Here is a 14,519-nt window from a genome sequence, read left to right on the forward strand (position 1 = left end):
GAGTTAAGGTCCAAAATTTCAGGCGGAAAAAGAATAATAACTAGAAAAATTTGCATTTCCTGCGAAAATGCAGTGTGGATGCTTAAAGCTGAAGCTGTATGCAAAAAGTAGCTGAAAAAGCTGAAAAGTTGCAGAAATTGTAAAAACTTTGCAGAAGCAAAGGAACTTTGCTAAAATGTAATAATTTAGCAGAACTGCAATATCTTAGAGGAAACATAATACTTGGCAGAAATACAATAGCATAGCAGAACTTAGCAGAAATATTGTAACTTACCAGAAACATGATAACTTCTCAAAAATACAAGAATTTAGGAGAAATAGTATAAGATAACAGAAAGAATATATTTAGCCAAAAATACTTAAGCATTACAGAAACACTATGATTTAGAAAAATAGTACAACAGAGCAGAAATACTGTGATTTACCAGAGACACTGTGATGAACTATGAATATTGTAATTTTAAATCAATACTATGTTTTAGCACAAATACTATAATTTGACAGAAATACTATATTTAGCACAAATCTTATAAAATAGCAGAAATAGTATGATTTAGCACAATAGTAATAACTTAAACAGAAAAATTGGAAAAGCAAAATGGACAGCTGAAAAAATGCTGAACATGCTAAGGGTCCCTCAAATATACTTGTTAAATGAAAAAAATTGGCAAAAAAAAATATAACAGCCAAACAATCACAAATATGTACACATAAGGAAACACACATGCACAGACAGACACACACACAAGATCCAATTCAGTCAACCAGTCTAAATATATTGAATTTGAAGCTTAGAATGAGGTCATCCCATTAAAAGCCTTTCTCTCTCTCTCTCTCTCTGTCACACACACACACACACACACACAGGGAGAGAGAAGTAAGTTTCTAGGTCAGCCTGGGAGCTGCTGAATTTGAATCCACCAATCAGAGTGGCTGTGTACTTTTTCCCGCCAAAACAGGTGCTTCTGTTTACACACGCAGCACAGAGAGACACAGGATTATTGCAGTCTATTTCTCATAGTGAGGACTCCCCTCAAACAAATGACCATAATTTCCTAACTGTAGGGGTTAGAGCGGTCATTCTTACACCGTTTTGTTCAGAAGTGATTGGGGAATCTTCAAGTGTTGACAATTTATCATTAAAATATGAATTTTTAGAGATATATGACATGGATGACTTATTGACTTAGAAGCCACGAATTCCCCAATATGCAAATTTGAATGCCTGAGGCCACATATATGATTGGCTGGCTGGGAAGCTGTGCAGGCCCTGATTTGAAAATTTGAATTTCTCAGTCCTCACAGAGGATTGGCTGCCTGGGGACCTGGCAGAAATATATAGAAATATTATGATTAAGCATAAATACTACATTTAGTAGAAATACTATGTTTTAGCACAAATACTATAAAAAGCAGAAATACTATAATTTAGCAGAAATACTATATTAAGCACAAATCCTATAAAAAGCAGAAATACTATATTAGGTACAAATCCTATAAAAAGCAGAAATACTATATTAGGCACAAATCTTATAAAAAGCAGAAATACTATATTAGGCACAAATAGTATAAAAAGGAGAAATACTATAATTTAGCAGAAATACTATGTTAGGCACAAATCCTATAAAAAGAATAAATACTATAATTTAGCAGAAATACTATATTAGGCACAAATCTTATGAAAAGCAGAAATAGTATGATTTAGCAGAATAGTAATAACTTACAAAATTACAAATATGGAGGCATATTGGAACACAAATGCACAGAGGGACACACAAACACAGGCTCTAATCCAGTCAACCAGTCTAACTATATTCAATTTAAATCCTACAATGACATGCTGCCAAATAAGGGCAGGGTCCTCTCTCTCCCACTAAACACACACACACACACACACACACACACACACACACACACACACAGGGAGAGAGCTGCCGAATTTAAATCCACCAATCAGAGTGGCTGTTTACGTTTTCCCGCCAAAACAGGTGCATCTTTTTACACACGCAGGACAGAGAGGCACAGGATTATTGCAGCCTATTTCTCATAGTGACGACTCCCCTCAAACAAATGACCATAATTTCCTAACCGTAGGGGCTAGAGCGGTCATTCTTACACCGTTTTGTTCAGAAGAGATGGGGGAATCTTCCAGTGTTAACAATTTATCATTAAAATATGAATTATTAAAGATATTTGACTTCTAATGCACCATAACTGAGCAGAGCGAAGCAAAAACTGCTTTGACTTGCCCTCAAACAACGCTTTCTAACTCGAAATCTGTTTGGAGTATCGATATCATTCTTTCACCGTAAGAGACAGCAGGCTTTGGTGAACAGTCATGGAAATTTTCAGGTCTCTGTGGAAATCCAACAAAAAGTTATGACGAGAGAAAAAAGTGGTTCATTTCCAGAGTTTTAAATCTGAAGAAATCTGAGCAACGGACGAATTTCCTACCCTCAAACAAGTCCAACTCATTTCAGAACGGTAATAGGTAAGAAAGAAATTCTTGAATTGTGAGCGTCAGGAGTGTCTGAAGATATTCGGGGACAAGCCTCATGTCTTAACTTTGCTTCATTAAGGAGATATGACGATTCGAATATGCCTCTCATTACAGAAATCCAGCGATGATTTTGAACAAACTCTCCATTGACTTTGTATGGAGAGTTTTCTGACCTTGTGTTAGTCTGAGGAGATTTGCCAAAATTCTATAAATCCCACAACAATGATGGTGACATTTTCTGAAAGCCAGCAAAAATACCTACGTTTTGATGTATAATTTGTGGAAGTTGAGTAAAAACTGAGCAAGTAGCAAACAGTTGTTCGGACATGAAGAGATGACTGCAAAACCTTCAGTGACACACTGGAAGCCAAGAGCATAGCAACCATAACAACGCATGTATTTTGTGAAAAATCACAATTTTGCAACTCAAAACTTTAAGAGGCATAAAAGTAAAACAGTAAAAGATTTGAAAACGCTGAATCATACATGAATAGCCCAATAATTTGTGAACATTTTAAAGTTTGAATGGTTGTTCTAGGCGAAAGTATGAGGAAGTAGTTAAGTTTCAAAAACAAGCAAAATTTAGCAGAATTTTGGAAGTTTCCCATTCATTTCAATGGGACAAATTAAAGGAAAAAAGTGGAATATTTTAAAAAGTATAATAGCAAAAAATAGCAAAAGTCATAGCGATCATTAGCAGAAATAGCAGAATAGTTTAAAATTTGAACGGTGAAAATCGGCTGAAAATTGTGGAAGTAGTTAAGTGCCAAAAAGTGTACGGAAGCAACTGGAATAATAAAGTAGAATAAAGAATAAAGAGAAACAGGAACTCAATAGTGTGGATGCTTAAAGCATCCACACAATAATAATAACTAGAAAAATTTGCATTTCCTGCGAAAATGCAGTGTGGATGCTTAAAGCTGAAGCTGTATGCAAAAAGTAGCTGAAAAAGCTGAAAAGTTGCAGAAATTGTAAAAACTTTGCAGAAGCAAAAGAAGTTTGCTAAAATGGAATAACTTAGCAGAACTGCAATATCTTAGAGGAAACATAATACTTGGCAGAAATACAATAGCATAGCAGAATTTAGCAGAAATATTGTAACTTACCAGAAACATGATAACTTCTCAAAAATACAAGAATTTAGGAGAAATAGTATAAGATAACAGAAAGAATATATTTAGCCAAAAATACTTAAACATTACAGAAACACTATGATTTAGAAAAATAGTACAACAGAGCAGAAATATTGTGATTTACCAGAGACACTGTGATGAACTATGAATATTGTAATTTTAAATTGAGACTATGTTTTAGCACAAATATTATAATTTGGCAGAAATACTATAATTTAGCAGAAATACTATATTAAGCACAAATCCTATAAAAAGCAGAAATGGTATGATTAAGCACAAATACTACATTTAGTAGAAATACTTTGTTTTAGCACAAATCCCATAAAAAGCAGAAATACTGTACTATGATTTAGTAGAAAAACTATAATTAATCAGAAATACTAAATTTAGCAGAAATACTATATTAAGCACAAATACTATGAAAAGCAGAAATAGTATGATTAAGCATAAATACTACATTTAGCAGAAATACTATATTAAGCACAAATCCTATAAAAGCAGAAATAGTATATTAAGCACAAATCTTATAAAATAGCAGAAACAGTATGATTTAGCACAATAGTAATAAGTTAAACAGAAAAATTGGAAAAGCAAAATGGACAGCTGAAAAAATGCTGAACATGCTGAGGGTCCCTCAAATATACTTGTTAAATGACAAAAATCTGCAAAAAAATTTATTACAGCCACACAATCACAAATATGTACACATGAGGAAACACACATGCACAGAGAGACCCACACACAAGATCCAATTCAGTCAACCAGTCTAAATATATTGAATTTAAATCTTAGAATGAGATCATCCCATTAAAAGCCTTTCTCTCTCTCTCTCTCTCTCTCTCTCTCTCTCTCTCTCTCTCTCTCTCTGTCACACACACACACACACAGGGAGAGAGAAGTAAGTTTCTAGGTCAGCCTGGGAGCTGCTGAATTTGAATCCACCAATCAGAGAGCCTGTGTACTTTTTCCCGCCAAAACAGGTGCATCTTTTTACACACGCAGCAGAGAGAGGCACAGGATTATTGCAGCCTATTTCTCATAGTTAGGACTCCCCTCAAACAAATGACCGTAATTTCCTAACCATAGGGGCTAGAACGGTCATTCTTACACCGTTTTGTTCAGAAGAGATGGGGGAATCTTCAAGTGTTGACAATTTAATATTAAAATATGAATTTTTAGAGATATATGACATGGATGACTTGTTGACTTAGAAGCCACGAATTCCCAAATATGCAAATTTGAATGCCTGAGACCACATATGTGATTGGCTGGCTGGGAAGCCGTGCAGGCCCTGATTTGTGGATTTGAATTCCTCAGCCCTCAGATATGATTGGCTGGCTTAGAAGCCACGAAGGCCCCAATATGCAAATTTGAATGCCTCAGGACACTTATTTGATTGGCTGGGAAACTGTGCAGGCCCTGATTTGAAAATTTGAATGTCTCAGTCCTCACAGAGGATTGGCTGCCTGGGGACCTGGCAGAAATATATAGAAATACTATTATTAAGCATAAATACTACATTTAGTAGAAATACTATGTTTTAGCACAAATATTATAAAAAGAAGAAAAACTATAATTTAGCAGAAATACTATATTAAGCACAAATCCTATAAAAAGCAGAAATACTATAATTTAGAACAAATAGTATAAAAAGCAGAAATACTATAATTTAGCAGAAATACTATGTTAGGCACAAATCCTATAAAAAGCAGAAATACTATAATTTAGCAGAAATACTATGTTAGGCACAAATCCTATAAAAAGCAGAAATACTATAATTTAGCAGAAATACTATATTAGGCATAAATCCTATGAAAAGCAGAAATAGTATGATTTAGCAGAAATACTGTATTTAGCACAAGTACCGAAAAGTACCAGAAATACTATGATTTAGCAGAATAGTAATAACTTATTGAAACACAAATGCACAGAGGGACACACAAACACAGGCTCTAATCCAGTCAACCAGTCTAACTATGTTCAATTTAAATCCTACAATGACATGCTGCCAAATAAGGGCAGGGTCCTCTCTCTCCCACTAAACACACACACACACACACACACACACACACAGACACACACAGACAGACACAGAGGGAGAGAGCTGCCGAATTTAAATCCACCAATCAGAGTGGCTGTTTACGTTTTCCCGCCAAAACAGGTGCATCTTTTTACACACGCAGCAGCACAGAGAGGCACAGGATTATTGCAGCCTATTTCTCATAGTGAGGACTCCCCTCAAACAAATGACCATAATTTCCTAACCGTAGGGGCTAGAGCGGTCATTCTTACACTGTTTTGTTCAGAAGAGATGGGGGAATCTTCCAGTGTTAACAATTTATCATTAAAATGTGAATTTTTAGAGATATATGACATGGATGACTTGTTGACTTAGAAGCCACGAATTCCCCAATATGCAAATATGAATGCCTGAGACCACATATATGATTGGCTGGCTGGGAAGCCGTGCAGGCCCTGATTTGTGGATTCGAATTCCTCAGCCCTCAGATATGATTGGCTGGCTTAGAAGCCATGAAGGCCCCAATATGCAAATTTGAATGCCTCAGGACACATATATGATTGGCTGGGAAGCCGTGCAGGCCCTGATTTGAAAATTTGAATTTCTCAGTCCTCACAGAGGATTGGCTGCCTGGGGACCTGGCAGAAATATATAGAAATACTATGATTAAGCATAAATACTACATTTAGTAGAAATACTATGTTTTAGCACAAATACTATAAAAAGCAGAAATACTATAATTTAGCAGAAATACTATATTAAGCACAAATCCTATAAAAAGCAGAAATAGGATGATTAAGCATAAACACTACATTTAGTAGAAATACTATGTTTGAGCAAAAATCCTATAAAAAGCAGAAATACTATATTAGGCACAAATCCCATAAAAAGCAGAAATAGTATGATTAAGCATAAATACTACATTTAGTAGAAATACTATGTTTTAGCACAAATAGTATAAAAAGCAGAAATATTGTAATTTAGCAGAAATACTATATTAGGCACAAATCTTATAAAATAGCAGAAATAGTATTATTTAGCACAATAGTAATAAGTTAAACAGAAAAATTGGAAAAGCAAAATGGACAGCTGAAAAAATGCTGAACATGCTGAGGGTCCCTCAAATATACTTGTTAAATGAAAAAATCAGCAAAAAAATGCACAGGGAGAGAGAAGTAAGTTTCTAGGTCAGCCTGGGAGCTGCTGAATTTGAATCCACCAATCAGAGAGCCTGTGTACTTTTTCCCGCCAAAACATGTGCCTCTTTTTACACACGCAGCACAGAGAGGCACAGGATTATTGCAGCCTATTTCTCATAGTGAGGACTCCCCTCAAACAAATGACCATAATTTCCAAACCGTAGGGGCTAGAGCGGTCATTCTTACACCGTTTTGTTCAGAAGAGATGGGGGAATCTTCCAGTGTTTACAATTTATCATTAAAATATGAATTATTAAAGATATTTGACTTCTAATGCACCATAACTGAGTAGAGCGAAGCAAAAACTGCCTTGACTTGCCCTCAAACAACGCTTTGTGACTTGAAATCTATTTGGAGTATCGATATCATTCTTTCACCGTAAGAGACAGCAGGCTTTGGTGAACAATCATGGAAATTTTCAGGTCTCTGTGGAAATCCAAAAAAAAGTTATGACGAGAGAAAAAAGTGGTTCATTTCCACAGTTTGAAATCTGAAGAAATCTGAGCGAAGGACGAATTTCCTACCCTCAAACAAGTCCAACTCATTTCAGAACGGTAATAGGTGAGAAAGAAATTCTTGAATTGTGAGCGTCAGGGGTGTCTGAAGATATTCGGGGACAAGCCTCATGTCTTAACTTTGCTTCGTTAAGGAGATATGACGATTCGAATATGCCTCTCATTACAGAAATCCAGCGGTGATTTTGAACAAGCTCTCCATTCACTTTATATGGAGAGTTTTCTGACCTTGTGTTAGTCTGAGGAGATTTGCAAAAATTCTATAAATCCCACAACAATGATGGTGACATTTTCTGAAAGCCAGCAAAAATACCTACGTTTTGATGTATAATTTGTGGAAGTTGAGTGAAAATTGAGCAAGTAGCAGGAAGTTGTTCGGACATGAAGTGAAAATTGCAAAACCTTCAGTGGCACACTGGAAGCCAAGAGCATAGCAACCATAACAACACATGTATTTTGTGAAAAATCACAATTTTGCAACTCAAAACTTTAAGAGGCATAAAAGTAAAACAGTAGAAGATTTGAAAAAGCTGAATCATACCTGAATAGCCCAATAATTTGTGAACATTTTAAAATTTGAATGGTTGTTCTAGGTGAAAATATGAGGAAGTAGTTAAGTTTCAAAAACAAGCAAATTTTAGCAGAATTGCAGAAGTTTCCCATTCATTTCAATGGGACAAATTAAAGGAAAAAAGCTTAATATTTTAAAAAGTATAATAGTTAAAAATAGCAAAAATCGTAGCGTAAATTAGCAGAAATAGCAGAATAGTTTAAAATTTGAACGGTGAAAATCGGCTGAAAATTGTGGAAGTAGTTAAGTGCCAAAAAGTGTACGGAAGCAACTAGAATAATAATAATAATAACTAGAAAAATTTGCATTTCCTGCGAAAATGCAGTGTGGATGCTTAAAGCTGAAGCTGTATGCAAAAAGTAGCTGAAAAAGCTGAAAAGTTGCAGAAATTGTAAAAACTTTGCAGAAGCAAAAGAAGTTTGCTAAAATGGAATAACTTAGCAGAACTGCAATATCTTAGAGGAAACATAATACTTGGCAGAAATACAATAGCATAGCAGAATTTAGCAGAAATATTGTAACTTACCAGAAACATGATAACTTCTCAAAAATACAAGAATTTAGGAGAAATAGTATAAGATAACAGAAAGAATATATTTAGCCAAAAATACTTAAACATTACAGAAACACTATGATTTAGAAAAATAGTACAACAGAGCAGAAATATTGTGATTTACCAGAGACACTGTGATGAACTATGAATATTGTAATTTTAAATTAAGACTATGTTTTAGCACAAATATTATAATTTGGCAGAAATACTATAATTTAGCAGAAATACTATGTTTTAGCACAAATCCTATAAAAAGCAGAAATACTATAATTTAGCAGAAATACTATATTAAGCACAAATCCTATAAAAAGCAGAAATACTATATTAAGCACAAATCCTATAAAAAGCAGAAATACTATATTAAGCACAAATTCTATAAAAAGCAGAAATACTATATTAAGCACAAATTCTACAAAAAGCAGAAATACTATATTAAGCACAAATCTTATGAAATAGCAGAAATAGTATGATTTAGCACAATAGTAAGAAGTTAAACAGAAAAATTGGAAAAGCAAAATGGACAGCTGAAAAAATGCTGAACATGCTGAGGGTCCCTCAAATATACTTGTTAAATGAAAAAAATTGGCAAAAAAATCTATAACAGCCACACAATCACAAATATGTACACATAAGGAAACACACAGTCACCCAGTCACCCAGTCTAAATATATTGAATTTGAATCTTAGAATGAGATCATCCGATTAAAAGCCTTTCTCTCTCTCTCTCTCTCTCGCTCTCTCTCTCTCTCTCTCTCTCTCGCTCTCTCTCTCTCTCACACACACACACACACACACACACACACACACACACAGGGAGAGAGAAGTAAGTTTCTAGGTCAGCCTGGGAGCAGCTGAATTTGAATCCACCAATCAGAGAGCCTGTGCACTTTTTCCCTCCAAAACAGGTGCTTCTGTTTACACACGCAGCACAGAGAGGCACAGGATTTTTGCAGTCTATTTCTCATAATGACGACTCACCTCAAACAAATGACCATAATTTCCTAACCGTAGAGGCTAGAACGGTCATTCTTACACCGTTTTGTTCAGAAGTGATGGGGGAATCTTCAAGTGTTGACAATTTATCATTAAAATATGAATTTTTAGAGATATATGACATGGATGACTTGTTGACTTAGAAGCCATGAATTCCCCAATATGCAAATTTGAATGGCTGAGGCCACATATATGATTGGCTGGCTGGGAAGCCATGCAGGCCCTGATTTGTGGATTTGAATTCCTCAGCCCTGATATGATTGGCTGGCTTAGAAGCCATGAAGGCCCCAATATGCAAATTTGAATGCCTCAGGACACTTATATGATTGGCTGGGAAACCGTGCAGGCCCTGATTTGAAAATTTGAATGTCTCAGTCCTCACAGAGGATTGGCTGCCTGGGGACCTGGCAGAAATATATAGAAATAGTATGATTAAGCATAAATACTACATTTAGTAGAAATACTATGTTTTAGCACAAATACTATAAAAAGCAGAAATACTATAATTTAGCAGAAATACCATATTAAGCACAAATCATATAAAAAGCAGAAATACTATATTAAGCACAAATTCTATAAAAAGCAGAAATACTATATTAAGCACAAATCCTATTAAAAGCAGAAATACTATATTAAGCACAAATCTTATGAAATAGCAGAAACAGTATGATTTAGCACAATAGTAATAAGTTAAACAGAAAAATTGGAAAAGCAAAATGGACAGCTGAAAAAATGCTGAACATGCTGAGGGTCCCTCAAATATACTTGTTAAATGAAAAAATCAGCATAAAAATGCACAGGGAGAGAGAAGTAAGTTTCTAGGTCAGCCTGGGAGCTGCTGAATTTGAATCCACCAATCAGAGAGCCTGTGTACTTTTTCCCGCCAAAACAGGTGCATCTTTTTACACACGCAGCAGAGAGAGGCACAGGATTATTGCAGCCTATTTCTCATAGTGAGGACTCCCCTCAAACAAATGACCATAATTTCCTAACCGTAGGGGCTAGAGCGGTCATTCTTACACCGTTTTGTTCAGAAGAGATGGGGGAATCTTCCAGTGTTAACAATTTATCATTAAAATGTGAATTTTTAGAGATATACGACATGGATGACTTGTTGACTTAGAAGCCACGAATTCCCCCAATATGCAAATTTGAATGCCTGAGGCCACATATATGATTGGCTGCCTGGGAAGCCGTGCAGGCCCTGATTTGTGGATTTGAATTCCTCAGCCCTCAGATATGATTGGCTGGCTTAGAAGCCATGAAGGCCCCAATATGCAAATTTGAATGCCTCAGGACACATATATGATTGGCTGGGAAACCGTGCAGGCCCTGATTTGAAAATTTGAATGTCTAAGTCCTCACAGAGGATTGGCTGCCTGGGGACCTGGCAGAAATATATAGAAATACTATGATTAAGCATAAATACTACATTTAGTAGAAATACTATGTTTTAGCACAAATACTATAAAAAGCAGAAATACTATAATTTAGCAGAAATACTATATTAAGCACAAATCCTATAAAAAGCAGAAATAGGATGATTAAGCATAAATACTACATTTAGTAGAAATACTATGTTTGAGCAAAAATCCTATAAAAAGCAGAAATACTATATTAGGCACAAATCCCATAAAAAGCAGAACTAGTATGATTAAGCATAAATACTACATTTAGTAGAAATACTATGTTTTAGCACAAATAGTATAAAAAGCAGAAATACTGTAATTTAGCAGAAATACTATATTAAGCACAAATCCTATAAAAAGCAGAAATACTATATTAGGCACAAATCCTATAAAAAGCAGAAATACTATATTAGGCACAAATCTTATAAAAAGCAGAAATACTATATTAGGCACAAATAGTATAAAAAGCAGAAATACTATAATTTAGCAGAAATACTATGTTAGGCACAAATCCTATAAAAAGAATAAATACTATAATTTAGCAGAAATACTATATTAGGCACAAATCTTATGAAAAGCAGAAATAGTATGATTTAGCAGAATAGTAATAACTTACAAAATTACAAATATGGAGGCATATTGAAACACAAATGCACAGAGGGACACACAAACACAGGCTCTAATCCAGTCAACCAGTCTAACTATATTCAATTTAAATCCTACAATGACATGCTGCCAAATAAGGGCAGGGTCCTCTCTCTCCCACTAAACACACACACACACACACACACACACACACACACACACACACACACACACACAGAGGGAGAGAGCTGCCGAATTTAAATCCACCAATCAGAGTGGCTGTTTACGTTTTCCCGCCAAAACAGGTGCATCTTTTTACACACGCAGGACAGAGAGGCACAGGATTATTGCAGCCTATTTCTCATAGTGAGGACTCCCCTCAAACAAATGACCATAATTTCCTAACCGTAGGGGCTAGAGCGGTCATTCTTACACCGTTTTGTTCAGAAGAGATGGGGGAATCTTCCAGTGTTAACAATTTATCATTAAAATATGAATTATTAAAGATATTTGACTTCTAATGCACCATAACTGAGCAGAGCGAAGCAAAAACTGCCTTGACTTGCCCTCAAACAACGCTTTCTAACTCTAAATCTATTTGGAGTATCGATATCATTCTTTCACCGTAAGAGACAGCAGGCTTTGGTGAACAATCATGGAAATTTTCAGGTCTCTGTGGAAATCCAACAAAAAGTTATGACGAGAGAAAAAAGTGGTTCATTTCCAGGGTTTGAAATCTGAAGAAATCTGAGCGAAGGACAAATTTCCTACCCTCAAACAAGTCCAACTCATTTCAGAACGGTAATAGGTGAGAAAGAAATTCTTGAATTGTGAGCGTCACGAGTGTCTGAAGATATACCGGGACAAGCCTCATGTCTTAACTTTGCTTCGTTAAGGAGATATGACGATTCGAATATGCCTCTCATTACAGAAATGCAGCGGTGATTTTGAACAAACTCTCCATTGACTTTATATGGAGAGTTTTCTGACCTTGTGTTAGTCTGAGGAGATTTGCCAAAATTCTATAAATCCCACAACAATGATGGTGACATTTTCTGAAAGCCAGCAAAAATACCTACGTTTTGATGTATAATTTGTGGAAGTTGAGTGAAAATTGAGCAAGTAGCAAACAGTTGTTCGGACATGAAGAGAAGACTGCAAAAGCTTCAGTGGCACACTGGAAGCCAAGAGCATAGCAACCATAACAACGCATGTATTTTGTGAAAAATCACAATTTTGCAACTCAAAACTTTAAGAGGCATAAAAGTAAAACAGTAAAAGATTTCAAAAAGCTGAATCATACCTGAATAGCCCAATAATTTATGAACATTTTAAAGTTTGAATGGTTGTTCTAGGTGAAAATATGAGGAAGTAGTTAAGTTTCAAAAACAAGCAAATTTTAGCAGAATTGCAGAAGTTTCCCATTCATTTCAATGGGACAAATTAAAGGAAAAAAGTGGAATATTTTAAAAAGTATAATAGTTAAAAATAGCAAAAATCATAGCTAGAAAGAGCAAAAATAGCAGAATAGTTTAAAATTTGAACGGTGAAAATCGGCTGAAAATTGTGGAAGTAGTTAAGTGCCAAAAAGTGTACGGAAGCAACTGGAATAATAATAATAATAAAGTATAAAGAATAAAGAGAAACAGGAACTCAATAGTGTGGATGCTTAAAGCATCCACACAACTAGAAAAATTTGCATTTCCTGCGAAAATGCAGTGTGGATGCTTAAAGCTGAAGCTGTATGCAAAAAGTAGCTGAAAAAGCTGAAAAGTTGCAGAAATTGTAAAAACTTTGCAGAAGCAAAAGAAGTTTGCTAAAATGGAATAACTTAGCAGAACTGCAATATCTTAGAGGAAACATAATACTTGGCAGAAATACAATAGCATAGCAGAATTTAGCAGAAATATTGTAACTTACCAGAAACATGATAACTTCTCAAAAATACAAGAATTTAGGAGAAATAGTATAAGATAACAGAAAGAATATATTTAGCCAAAAATACTTAAACATTACAGAAACACTATGATTTAGAAAAATAGTACAACAGAGCAGAAATATTGTGATTTACCAGAGACACTGTGATGAACTATGAATATTGTAATTTTAAATTAAGACTATGTTTTAGCACAAATATTATAATTTGGCAGAAATACTATAATTTAGCAGAAATACTATGTTTTAGCACAAATCCTATAAAAAGCAGAAATACTATAATTTAGCAGAAATACTATATTAAGCACAAATCCTATAAAAAGCAGAAATACTATATTAAGCACAAATCCTATAAAAAGCAGAAATACTATATTAAGCACAAATTCTATAAAAAGCAGAAATACTATATTAAGCACAAATTCTACAAAAAGCAGAAATACTATATTAAGCACAAATCTTATGAAATAGCAGAAATAGTATGATTTAGCACAATAGTAAGAAGTTAAACAGAAAAATTGGAAAAGCAAAATGGACAGCTGAAAAAATGCTGAACATGCTGAGGGTCCCTCAAATATACTTGTTAAATGAAAAAAATTGGCAAAAAAATCTATAACAGCCACACAATCACAAATATGTACACATAAGGAAACACACAGTCACCCAGTCACCCAGTCTAAATATATTGAATTTGAATCTTAGAATGAGATCATCCGATTAAAAGCCTTTCTCTCTCTCTCTCTCTCTCGCTCTCTCTCTCTCTCTCTCTCTCTCGCTCTCTCTCTCTCTCACACACACACACACACACACACACACACACACACACACAGGGAGAGAGAAGTAAGTTTCTAGGTCAGCCTGGGAGCAGCTGAATTTGAATCCACCAATCAGAGAGCCTGTGCACTTTTTCCCTCCAAAACAGGTGCTTCTGTTTACACACGCAGCACAGAGAGGCACAGGATTTTTGCAGTCTATTTCTCATAATGACGACTCACCTCAAACAAATGACCATAATTTCCTAACCGTAGAGGCTAGAACGGTCATTCTTACACCGTTTTGTTCAGAAGTGATGGGGGAATCTTCAAGTGTTGACAATTTATCATTAAAAT

At 35.0% G+C, this 14,519-nt stretch overlaps 1 protein-coding gene across 2 annotated transcripts in view; it reads right to left on the bottom strand.

Annotated features, from left to right (window-relative positions):
• Positions 1 to 14,519, bottom strand: part of LOC309702169 (protein NLRC3-like) — a 169,338-nt gene that overhangs the window by 119,550 nt on the left and 35,269 nt on the right. The gene's annotated exons all lie outside the window — the stretch shown is intronic.

Source organism: Aulonocara stuartgranti, assembly GCF_965226115.1.
Source record: "Aulonocara stuartgranti genome assembly, chromosome: 3".
Classification (NCBI taxonomy): Eukaryota; Metazoa; Chordata; class Actinopteri; order Cichliformes; family Cichlidae; genus Aulonocara; species Aulonocara stuartgranti.